Consider the following 13367-nt stretch of genomic DNA (forward strand, 5'->3'; position numbering starts at 1 on the left):
GTTTTTGAATGCTATCCCTTAGTACCGACCTTGACTACCTTTGTAGTGGGTGGTTTCTTTGTGTCTACTTGAAAAAAAAAAGCTTTGCTGTAACTTTTTTTTTGGTTTTGTTATGCCCCACCTACAACTCCCTTATTCTTACTAAAGATTCAGATAGAAAACGGTGTTCTCCCTAGACCTCCCATTAAATATGACAAAAGCATTTCAACTGTTTAGAAATATGAATGTGCTTCAATTATGAGAAAGTTATATTGGCACACATTTTTTGGGCCTGAAATATAAGGCATTAACTGTTATATTTATAAAGACCTCTGGACCATTTGAATAAACACTTTGTTCAATGGATTTAGATGACAATTTACTAAGTAAATCTGCAGGCTCATTCAATTACATTTTTAGAGTGAATTACACAAACAAGTATGTGGAATTCTTTCTGGACAGTGTAAAAGAAAAGGTCTTTTGTTTTTTAGTTGCTACCATATATGCATATTTCATGTGGGCTTTCTGAAGAGGGCTTCATAAAACATTAATTGACAGATTTTCTCACGCTTTCTATCAGTGTATGAAAATAAGGCAAAAGAAGCAGGACCATTTCTGTCATGATCCAGGTGGGATTTATTTTCTGTAGATATGCAAAAAAAGTTGTTTGTCTAAATCAGGGGTCCTCAAACTATGGCCCGCGGGCCAGATACGGCCCTCCAGGGTCCTCAGTCCAGCCCCCGGTATTTACAGACCCCCCCGCCCCGTCAGGGTTTGGGGGTGGAAACCGAGCAGCCGCAGATGACCTCCTGCCACTTCATCTGTGCGCCGGCCCCCTGTTTAAAAAGTTTGAGGACCCCTGGTCTAAATCTATACTCTCTCTGCAACTTGAGAAAAGAGACAGAAGGCAGAAAAACTGCCTTCTGGAAGTGTCTACTTCTTGAGGTGAAAAAGTGTGCCTATTTCCTGGGCACTCACTCTTGATGAACTCTAGAGTTACTGACTGATACTAAACAGCCAGGTTTTAAAAAGGTAGAGTGAGAACATTGTCACAGAAGAGATTAAAACTTTCTCTGAGTTGAGCAAGGATCAGAAGAACATGCTCTGGTCACACAGATTACCAGGGAAATGGTCCATCAGGAATGGATGTTTGAATACACAGTTCATAGCTCCAAAATTAATGTGTTGGTTTTTTTTTAAATTGGCATTTCCCTAAAACCAGTCCTGAAGAACTAAAGACAGCTGCATACAATAGGCCAACTTGTATTATGTAGCATAACATGCAGCGTTGAAGATTATCATGGCAACAACGTTGTTACTACAGAAACTTTTTGTAAGCATAATGGTAGCAAAAAAATTATTTTAGACTAACCCTTACTCTTCAAGTTTGCAGCTAAATACAGCTTTCACCTGCACGTGTGTGGTAAATCTCACTACGCCTCCCCCCCAACAATCACATGAAGGATGCATCTTGTTTTACCAAAAATTTGCTGAAAAGGTTGGAGTCACATTTTTCACAAGTAAGAAACGTTCCTTAGCTTTAATATTAAAACTTTTTCATTAGGAGTATACATATGAAGTACCCAAGACACATACATACCATTGTATAATTGTGATTCTAAATGCACATGTATATAAATAAATGGAACCAAATTTATTGGCAACAGTAATACCATATTTCCACAGTACTAGACTTGTGCACCCAAGTTTAGAGATCTTACATTACTTCTCATATTAGTACTGTAAAATATTGAAATGGCACTGCGCATTACTGCGGCTGCATTTTTAATCTGGTTTGGTCTGCTGCCTTAAAACTCCATGGTCTCAGAGAGCAATTTTCATAGTCTAAATAAGTTGCTTTAAGAATGGCACTTCCTTTCTAGTATTTTAGAACTTACAGGACTACTCTTGTTTTTAAATCACAGTTACAAGTGTTTCAAATACTCTACATCATTATTTTACCAATAAAGCTAATAAAATTCTATATGCCAGAAATCCAGCAAATCCGCTTTTAAGCACCAATATACCTCTGAAGCCTTACAAGTTATTCCTGGAAATTACGTTTGTGTGTGAGAATAATACTGTTTCAAGATGTACCACCTTCTGAAGGTAGCCCCGGACTGATTCAAGACAGTAATTGTGATTACTTGTATGTGTGTGCTAAAAGGTACCCAACTATCCTAATCTTGTCCAACTGTACCCATTTAAACTAATTTCTTCTTATCTTTCATATAACACAGCTAGTTCCCTATTGACATCACCTTGTTGCTTTTGTAAACTTTTGACACTTTCTTTGCGTTCTATTTTCTTCTTGACAAGAGTAGCTCCTTCATTCTGTTTGATAAAAGGAGAATGTTATAGCATAATACATGAGTTTAACTACATTCCCAGAAATATCCATTTCAAGGATTTTTATATGTTAATTTGATAATATACTAATTTCTATGCATATTGCACATGTTCAAGGACAAGATTTCTAATAAAGGAAGTGGATTGAACTACATGATGTGAAAATTGCTAACAGCTGGAGGGAAGGTGCAGTAAAGGCAACTGGCCATTGTAAGACAATGTAGAAACAATGAAGATAGAGTTAGCAGGTGTCTGTCCAGAGACAGATGCCCTTCAAATCAGGAAGCCATAAAAATAACAGGACAGGTAAAGAAACATAAATGGATTTTTAAGACAAAGTTCGAAGCGTTATTGTTACAGGATAAGCACAAGGTGGAATAACCATCAATAAATCACCTAGACAAAAATAATTAGAAAAATATTAATAAAGCTATGTATATTGCATTATGACATCTATCTGTTGTAGTAGCGTTCCATAACGAGGGAAAACACATCCCAAAAAATCAACCAAAAATATTATCGTGTTGAACATCAAGTAGACTTTTTTTTCAGTATAGTCAAATTTAAGGTGCTGATTCTGGTTCATGGAGCAATCAAGGTGTGGTGGCTGTTGCAGATTATAATTTCCCTACCAATGCCAGCCAAATAGGAAACATGCCTATAGCTCAGCAGATACAGTTTTGATAAAGTAAATGGATATTAGTCAAAAGTAACCAGATTTCTTTGAGGAATATCATCCACCTCTGTACTCCATAAGAATACTCCATCCTGTGCAGGAGTACTGCATTCTTTTTTTATAAACACAGTAAGAGACAGTAGATGCAATTGTGAAGAATGTCTATCCTGGTACCCAGCTTTGCACACAGAGTATAACTGTCCTATGAAGGCTGGGGCTGAAAAGTGATCTTCGAAGAGCCTATGCAACCAACATTTTAGGTTTTGTGCGTACAATGCAGATTCTGGTGGCTGAGAAGAAAATATAGAGAACCAGAACACCGAAAAGCTTGTCCTTCCAGACAACATGAAGGGTAACAGAAATGGGGAACAGCCATGCTGAATGTTAACTGCCTGCAAGTTGAACATAAGGCAGGAGATAAGCATGCCTGCTATAGATGTAATAGTCTTCAGCCTGTGTAACACAGCACACGTACCTGTTACCAAAGCTTGAAGACAGAAGCCCATTTTACTGGTTTATGCTACCAAGTCAGACAACTAAAATGGGTGAGGCAGGTGCTTGTTCTGTTCTGCTACATGCTAACAGCCCAGGGCAGGTAAATAGGCTTGAAGCAGAAAGTAGGGATGGTAATCTCAAACAGCATAGCATGATTTACCCCATTGTATTTAGCATAACATTTATTTCAAAGTAGCCTGAATATGGCAAGGGACATAAAATCTGACATTACATAGTACTTCAGTCCTGGAAGTCTTCTGAACCCAAATGCTTCATTTCCTCCTGAACTATGTGGGTTAGTTTAGACAACACAATTATGTGCCTAAAAACAGGATAAGCTACAGGGCACAGATCAGCTTGTGCAGCAGCTCACGTTCCTGAAATCTGCTAGTGCCAAGCAAGTGCCTGGGAATCAAACATTCATAAAGGTGTAAAACTCTTCCTGCTGCTGCATTGAAAGATCAAGATAGAAGAAAGTGACAAAAATCATCCTTTTACATGCAAACACTAGTTTGCTGAAAATGTAAGATAACAAGAGTACACAGAGAATCACAATGGCACCACGACTTCTTTGGATTACTGGGAGTAACTTTCAGCTCTGATTTTTTGAGCAGTAAGTCAGTATTTCTCAGTATTCATTCCTGATTAGAACCATGGGTTTATTTTATTTTTTTACTTTTTCAACCTTTTCTATCTGGGACAACATATTTATATTTTGTGAGCTTCCAAGGATGAAAGTTTTATTTCTTTCTCTCTCCCAATTCTTGTGTGAGTAGGACTAATTCTTTGGGAATGAATAGAAGCTATCTGGCCTTTAAAACTTGCCTTTTTTTGGTTCCATCTTTCTCACATGATGTCATGCAGCTATTTTTCTGAATGACTTCAATGTGTTTGCCTCAACGAGTCTGCTAGTTTTATTATTATACTTTTCATCTTTTTAAGAAGAAACTTCCACCCTTTCATTTACCAAAAAAACCCCACCCCACCCAACCCCCTCAAAAACCAAACCAAACCAAAAACCACACACCAAAACCCCAACACTTTTCTCTTTTTCCCTTTTGGTTTTTCATATCTGGGACTTACAAGGATTAAATAAGATAAGCACTAAATGTGCTCTGTAAATATCAATATTATGTCTCCTGCTACAATTTCTGTATTGAGAATCTCTGATACAAAGCTGATTGCAAATAATTAGTTTTTCAGTCTGTTATTGTCACTATTTCTCTAATCCATTATATTATTTCTTTGTTATCATTAAAGTATGATTATATTTAATACAATTTTATTAGTAGGCATTAAAGTAAGATTCCCTAAAAAAAAAAACTTTTTAAAGAAATATTAAATTTCCAAGAAGACGGGTTCAAAAGAAAGTGAGTTCTAAAAGAATTCTAAAGATTTCTCTGAAACAAAGACTTCTGTGGTAACTGGAAATATACAAACACAACAGACAATTCCCTCTCATCTGGCTTCACAAGTGAAGGGGACAAATTCCAGATCACTAAAATGGAATTTTGGATTGCTAAAATGGAGTTTAGCAATCTGGAGTTTGGAACAGTAATGTGGGACAGCAAGCCTGAATCTGATAAAGAAATAATTCATGACACGGACTACCTTTAAAATGAATTTGTATCATCTGATTGTTGGCTTCTTGGTGCTAAAATAACTGCAAAGTATTTCCTGAGAATTCTGAGGAAAAGCACTATGCACCTATCATAGCACTTTTTTCTACAAGTGAGAATTTATAATGGTATTTTGTCCCTTGAGAATATAGTGAATTTAAAGGGCTATTGCATACACATTTTGCTACTTTATGGTAGATACGGTCAGAAAAAAAACCCAGCAAGGTGTCACAGAATCTATGCTAGTAAGAGTTCTGAACTACTGAAGAGATGTGTCCTTTCCAAAGCAAGCACTCCATTTATATGGGATGGCTATTTTTCAAGAGGAAAAACCATATATATATAGATGACTTAGGACAACTCACATGGCTATAGACTCCAATACTGTGGAAAAGAGCTCAATTAGAAAGAATACCCAAGACAACTCTACAAATCTGTCAATAGATCTGACGTGCTTTGTAACATTACTTTAAAGATGGCATGTGTTATTTATATAATACTTAAAATCCTTACGGATAATCAGTTGCTATGGCTTATTTTTCCTTTATACACTCAAGCCATTGACGTACCACAACTGTTCAAAGATTCATTTTTAATCTTGAAATTATTTTAATATTTTAAAAATAAATTCAAACCCACACAAATTCACCCAATTTTTTTTTTTGTTTCTCACTTTCTGAAAACCCACACAACTAAAATATATCCAGTATGAATTCTAATCCATTTTGACACTGAAGATATATCCTTCTATACATTTGATACTGATGGAATTACATACATTTGCAAGGTCTCTTAACTAGCTTTTAAATTTGAATAATTTAAAATAAAAGCATCTGAATTAAATGAATTAAATACTTCATGAAATCCTGACTAAGCTTCAGAAGTTTTAAACAAGACTTTTAATTCTTTTTCCCAAGTCACATGTCCAAAATAATACCCCTCTGTTGGGACCTCTGATTTCTGAAACTTTGTTTACCTCTGTTATTTGCCATTGCTTTATTTGTAATATCTAATAGTGTGTGCATTTATAATAAAGCAGGTAAAGACAATGAGGAGCACTGGCAACTAAACATGGGAAACAAAATCTTTGCATTTCTTTCATGATCTTCAGTACCTGTCTACAAAAAGCCCAGAAGAAATCCACATTATAAAAGCATAGAGGAAAGGTATCAAAGATTCTGACTAGGTAAAGAAAGGACACAGAAAATCTAGTTGCACAAATATTTGCACTATGGGAATGTGGTAAGTGATTCCATCTCTCTGGTTATCAAGATAAATGATGTTGTAACTGTCATTTCTCTCATTCTCTTAAGTTCTTAATGGAATTCAGCCAGCTGGTTAATATCTAACTTTTTCCATCAGAGCTTCTCAGATTGTGGTCAGCAAGAATCAGAAGCTGCTGTATGAAATAACTGCAATTTTTTGTTTGTGGGGGGTTTTTTTGGTGTTTTGTGGTTTGGTTTGGTTGTTTGTTTTTTTTTAATTAAGGCACTTTCATTCCCACTCATGCAAAAAAGAAAACACCCCATTCTGCAAGGGAAAACATAAGTAATTGAATTCAACATTTACACTCTTTTTATTCATTTGTAAGTAAATGCTTTACAGCAGCAATGCATGGGATTTGTCTATGTATTTCTTTTTCCACTAAACTGAGAAATTCTGCTTTATAGTTTATGCATATTTAAAATACAGCTCTCTTCCCTGTTACCATGAACTACCATTAACGTACAAAAACTGCTTTATTTCCTGATGGATTGTATGTCAAGCTTATTGGAACATGTATGATATATCTCTCTGTGATGCGGAGTAAGGGGGCCATGGAATAATTACTCACTAAATGGAATGTTTTTTAAAAAATTAAAAAGCACAGAAACCCCTACTCCCTTTCATTTCCCTATCTTTAGTTATATTTTTCTAATATATTGACCATACAAATCAACTGATAAGTGACAAGCTGTAAATTTCTTTTAAAATAATATGTTATGTATTAGAAACTTCATATTTTTACCTTATAAATAATTTTTCTATTTTCAAGAAATATACTGTTATTGAGGAGACATTTTAACCAAAATATTCATGCAAGACAATTAAAATAAACATGGCAAATTGGAGCTGATACCTTTCCTTAGTCTTCTGTAATTTCCAGAATCATTGGCTTTGATAACTATCCATCTTTCTTAAGTCTAACATTCAAAATGTTAAGCATTATCAACTACAATCTTTCATGGGAATTAAAATTGCTTTATATACCTCAGTGGAACAGTAGCCATTTTGCAGAATCTCACATTTTTATGTATGGTAAAATGGAAAAAAAAATTGAAACAATAATAAGAATCTTACCTCACATAACTAAAACTCTTATAGCAGAGAAGAAAATGAAACATTGCTATCCTTATTATACTTCATGATACAAGTAGGCATCAAGAGAATTTGAAGCATGAAAGCCTGTAATAATTTCTGTGATTTTGAATAATACTGTGAGGACTGTGAAATACAAAGACCTATTGATTTAATAGGTTTCAAGCACAGGCAACAAATACAAAAAAGACAATGCTTTCATAAATACATGCAGTGAAATATAGCTATTTGAGAATCACAAGGTACAGCAGGACAACGGAATACAGCTCAATGGCTCCCGTGGAAGACCTTCCAGAAGAGCAGGATGTACGATCCTAAGGTAATGGGTAGCTCTGTAACACTTTCAACTTTTCCGCATCTACAAGGAAATGGGGAAGACAGTGTTTCCAAAGCTGCCCCATGTTGCATTGAATCAATCTCTCCACCACAGTTTTCATCTACCTCTTTCTGGGGTTAGTATTCCTTCTGAGTCCTATTCCTCCCAAGTAAAGAGGGTGCACCAGCCTAAGGTGAGCTTTGGTATAGCATGTTAACTGTAATGGTTTTTACTTGCTGCATATGAACATGATTCAGCAATGGAATCTGTATTCTTTAGAGGGTTCACAAGTACATACCTCAAATACTTGTTACAATTCTGTCCACAGACGTTGTTTGCCGTAAAGACAGCATCTTCTCTCAAGATGTTAGCTTCTGATTGCAATACCACTGCCACAAAATTCAAGTGGTTAACAGTAATGTTTGTCCCAGTTATTTCATTTTGTCACTCATACTTAATAATGGACTCATAAAGAAAATAAAGAAGAGGGTGGACATGCCCAGCAGTCTAAAGTGAAATACAAGAAAACAGGAAATAGAGAAGAAACAAAAAGGAAAGACAGACTGAATATTTCATAAATTTTAAAAATTGGGTGGTGGTGGGAATATCAATAAATCCTCAATCTGTTCAAAAAGAACGGCATACAAAAGACCTTTGCAATCTAAAGTGCAAGACCACCTGTTAATTGTTAGCACTTAAATACTACTAATATATTCCCAAAAGTGCAAAGATCTGGAAAAATCAAAGGTATCATCCTAAGGATTGTGGATGAAACTGTTAAACATGAGAATAGAAGTCAGATTATGCATCTTTAAACTGAATGTTCTGGTTATTCCACAGCTTATTTGTAAGAACAACCTTAAAAACTACTGCTCACATTTTCAGATATATATTATAAATTGAAAAGATACGCAGCAAGATCTCCACAATTTAAAGTTTAAAATGAAAAGTTTAATGAAATTTGCTTTCATTTCCCTATTGACAAAGACGACTTATCTCCAGGGTTCTGGACCATGTGGATTTCATATCAGATAACAAACTGGATTCAAGCTAAATCCAACAAGAGCTAAGTAGGCTTATTTTAAAATAATGTATTTTAGGAGCAAAGTGAAACAGTTTATCTCATTCAGGTAAGAAATACAGAAAGCTAGACAGTAATTAGCACATGCCAGGAAACAAATAAAGAGCAACTAGCTTTGACTAAGCATAACCAACTTCCTGCTTTTCAGAAGAGCCAGCCTGGAATCCCATTCACTGAAATAAACAGTAAAGTTGTACTAACTTTGGTTAGAGCAGAATATCAAAGCCAGATCCTGTTCAAAGCCAGAAATGTACTAACACAAAGTTGTGTTTTTATTGATGCGAACAGAACGTAAGAGAAAAAGGTTGTATTTAGATTCAGACTTAAGGCAAGGAAAAATTTTAGACAAAAATTTGGCTGGAGCTACTATGAGTACGAGAAAGAAGTAAACTCACATAACTCTCCCAAGACAGAAAGAAGATACAAGAAAAAAGCAAAAGTGTAATCAAGCACTTCACATACATTAATTTTAGATATGTAGAAATTCAATTAAACTCATGCAAAAAACTCATGACATCCTGGATAATGCTAAATATACAAGTTTAAGCAGTAAAGTAAGTAGAAGTAAATGTGCTTGTATTCTTTTCTTTAGAGTTATATTGCTACAAGTAAATTAATTACTTCAACAAGTTCAGTGGCTGTTGTACTGTTTGCTGTTTTGTACATAACAGTTTGGCAAGACACCTGCTGCAGAGACAGGTGGTGAAGTTATGGTTTTGCTTTCAAGTATTTCCACTACCACCCATCAATATTCTACCTTTTATGTACTGGAACCCAGGGCTCTTTCAGAGACCTGATGGCAGAAAACTAAGTAGAGCAACACACACATTTCAGCAGTGCACAAATGTATGCAAATACGATATATCCAACAAGTTTAAAATATATTGCTGTAAAGTTTGCAGAAAAAGGAGATCTTGAGCAGAATTTAAACCCATACTCAGATCCATCATCCTATAACCAATGGCACTTCTACTGTTTTTTTTATAAAAATATGGATCCAATAGGGATTGGAAGCTGCAAGATGCAAAGGATGCAGCAAACTCACTGGAGTTTAATTGTGTCACTGGAGTAATTTATCAGAAAGTCAGCTATCCAAAACATTTTGAGTTACTAGAAAACTAGTATTTTCCAGAGACTGATGAAAACACGAAAAATGCTTTAGCACAACTGGAGAGAGTTTTTAGTAGACAAGCAAAGTATTGAGGAGCATGCTAGAATCCCAGAGGTACCTCTGCCAGTTTGTCATACTCAGTATAAATTAGCAGTAAGAAAAATAATAGTTGCCTTATAGAGAATATTTTTCTATGGCATAAGCTTTGCAAAGATTCAATATGCTCAGGAGATAAATAAAATCAATATAAAATAATTGTTTAAATGTAAATTATTTAATTCTATTATATTTATATGTCAATAAAAATGAAAGCATAAAATAAAAAGGTTTTGGAGTTAAAAGGTAGTGATTTTCTGGGGCCTTTCTCTCCTTTACAGCACTTCATATACATACTCATTTCTGAGCAAGCCATAAGTAAAAGCAAGATTGCCTACTCAGTATTTCTAACAGCCTTTTACACTAATTTTATCTAACAGACACCGGAGATATCACAAGGTGAGAGGTGACTTTCACTTGTTGATTCCCCTTTGCAAGTTACTCAAGTAACTTTATAGGTGTTAACCTATAAACATTTACATTTTATAAACACACATTTAGTGTGTTTATGAGATGACTAGAATTTTGCTGCTTGCGATTTAATCCACTGCACAGTTGTCTGAATGATGAACTCCTCCTGCTCTCAGTTTAAGCACCCAGACTTCTTACCCATAGTGCAGTGATGAACCCAATACTTAAACAGAGTAATTGTAATAATTAGTCACCAAAAATGTTAACTATTAAATATTATTAAGGCCTGAGGAAGGTCAACATTAAACTGATATTCCCAGTGAATTACTTTTTTTAAAAAAAATTTTGTTCAAACAACTGGATTCTTACAGAAATCCTAAATTACAAAATCATTACACTAAGTACTTATTAAATAACATACTACTACGAGGAGTGACAGGAATTACAGAGAGCAGAATTAATGTTAAAGCCTTGAAAATAATTCATTTATACAGCTACCTTATTGTAATATATATAAGGCGGTTCACATGTAAAGTTGATACTGTAAAGTAAAATCTCTTAACTTACGAAGAAAGTTCAGAAGTTTTGCAATTTAGTACTTTTGCAGAATCCCTCAGACAGATTATGTTCCTTAAACCATCATAATCAGATATAACTGTCATGTCTCATAACTCTCTTATTAGCAGGTGAAAAGGCTGAGTAACTGCAAACGCTTTATAACCACTAAATGTTGGTAACATCAAATAAACTCAACCTTTCACACACTGTACTTTTTTCATGCTAGCCACATTTACAGCTTAGGTTCATAACTTTTTATGCCAATTCCACAGAACAAGATCTGAGGGGAAAACTACTGCAGTTCACTGCTAAGCACGTGAAATTAAGCTGCTATTTGTTAAATTTTAACATACAGAGCTGTGAACTGCAGTGACCACAAAGCCAACATTCCTTTGGTTCTGCAGCCGTTACAGGACAGGCACTGCCAGCAGAGTTGCAGAGCAGACAGACAGATGCAGTAAACTCCTTAACCAGCTTGCCAAGACATTAATCTACGGGGGCTCCCCAGCTGTGGTCAAACACTTCAGAAACAGCTGTGATATAATCTTAATATCTTAAAACTATTTTTTTAAATAATTTTTTACCATCCTCAAGTCCTAGTAAGTGAAATGGACTTCCTGAGCCAATTAGGTTCAGCTGAATCACCTTCAACAGCAGTTAAACATGACTGCATTCATTATGCCACTAGATCTACACTGAAAAGTATCTGCAGTCTAGTCACATTAACAGCTCTGAGGGGACAGACTGTACCCCACAGCTCTGTGGGGCTGGTACGCATATAATCCATGCAGAAGTAGGTTATAGGAATAATCAAGGAATAGAATTATCAAAGATTTTGCTGTTAAAATCTAGCAAGCAGAGATCATACTAGGAGTTATGCCCAAAAGGGTTAAAACTTGGTTAAATACGCAGATTTGTCACAGAAATAAAAAGCACATGCTCAACAGGCAGGCCACTTTCCTGCCAACATTTAAATCTCAATTCCAAGCCTTTGGGTGATTCCAGCGTTTCAAAGAAAAAAGTTGCCAGACCTTTGTTTTTTAATGAGGATAATACAGAACATTGGCCCCTAGATCCTTTTAATTTTTTTTTTTTTAAAAAATGTTTACCATGTTTATACTGGAAATACAAAAGATTTCTGTTCTAGGATTTCTCCTTTTTAATAGTTAATGTATTATTAATGTAAATCATTCTACAAACAAAGAATAGGACAAAGCTTATTTTCTAAAGTTGGTTTTTAATTTTTTTTTGGGGTGGTGGTGTGTGCGTGGTTTGTTTTGTTTTTTAAAGTATTGCTGTGATATTCAGAATTAGGCAAACTAAACCCCAGGCTGTCACATCTGGATATTGGGTACAGCAACGTAACTTCTAGAAATATTTAGATGCTTGGATGTAGTGCCAAAACATTAATACTGCATAATCTGAAGTTTAAAATTTCTTTCATTCTCAATTATATTCTTCATATGCAAGAAATATATTTAATGTTATGAGATTAAAAGCAGATATAATAAAATTTACACTGATGGAAAATTAGAACACAAAATTGCCTCAGTAATTTTTTCATCTCAATATTCTATTGTACACTAATTAGCATTCTTCACTTTTTGAAAATCAGTCATTTGATATCCAAAAAGTTTTTAAAATTATGAGTTCTAGCTGATAAGTTCATATGTACATGAGTCTGGAAAAATCTAAGTAAAGTCATTTAATTTGAAAATGGTCAGTGTGACAGTGAAAGTGTGGATGATGGAGCTAAGTCAATACAATACCTTTGGACATAAAGGGTTTCTCTTGACTCTGGCCACAAATTCTCATTCCCTACCCTTGAACCAGCATCTTCTGAAAAGATCCTTGTCAGAAGGACCTGTCTGATCTTTTTCAGTAAGTTCAGGAAGTGAGACAAGCAAAAAAATTATCCTTACAGAAAAGGAATTAATTTTCTGCCACATTAGCTCCCTGAACAACAACAGAAAAGCAGGAATTTGAAGCCAGGATCAAGATGACTGTTCTCTTCAGAAGTACCTCTTAGACTGGCTCAGCCAGATATGCAAACTGTACACTAAGGGTAGCACAAAACCAAGCACAAGTGATGTTGCTCCAATGCCTTTACAGAAAGTTTACTGTGTGCAAGTCAAAAATAACAGATGATGCTATTACTCTCTTTAAAATTAGAGCAGAAAAAAAAAAGAAAAGGTTCTGGCTTAAGGGGTAACAAAAGCCAAAATACATGCTTCCAAGCCTCCAGACTTCTATGTGGTTAGAAGGTATCATCTTTTTCTCTATAAAGTATTATCAAGTAAGACTTGGTTGTTATTTTG

The sequence above is a fragment of the Falco biarmicus genome, chromosome 4 (genome assembly GCF_023638135.1).
Source record: "Falco biarmicus isolate bFalBia1 chromosome 4, bFalBia1.pri, whole genome shotgun sequence".
NCBI classification, from domain to species: domain Eukaryota; kingdom Metazoa; phylum Chordata; class Aves; order Falconiformes; family Falconidae; genus Falco; species Falco biarmicus.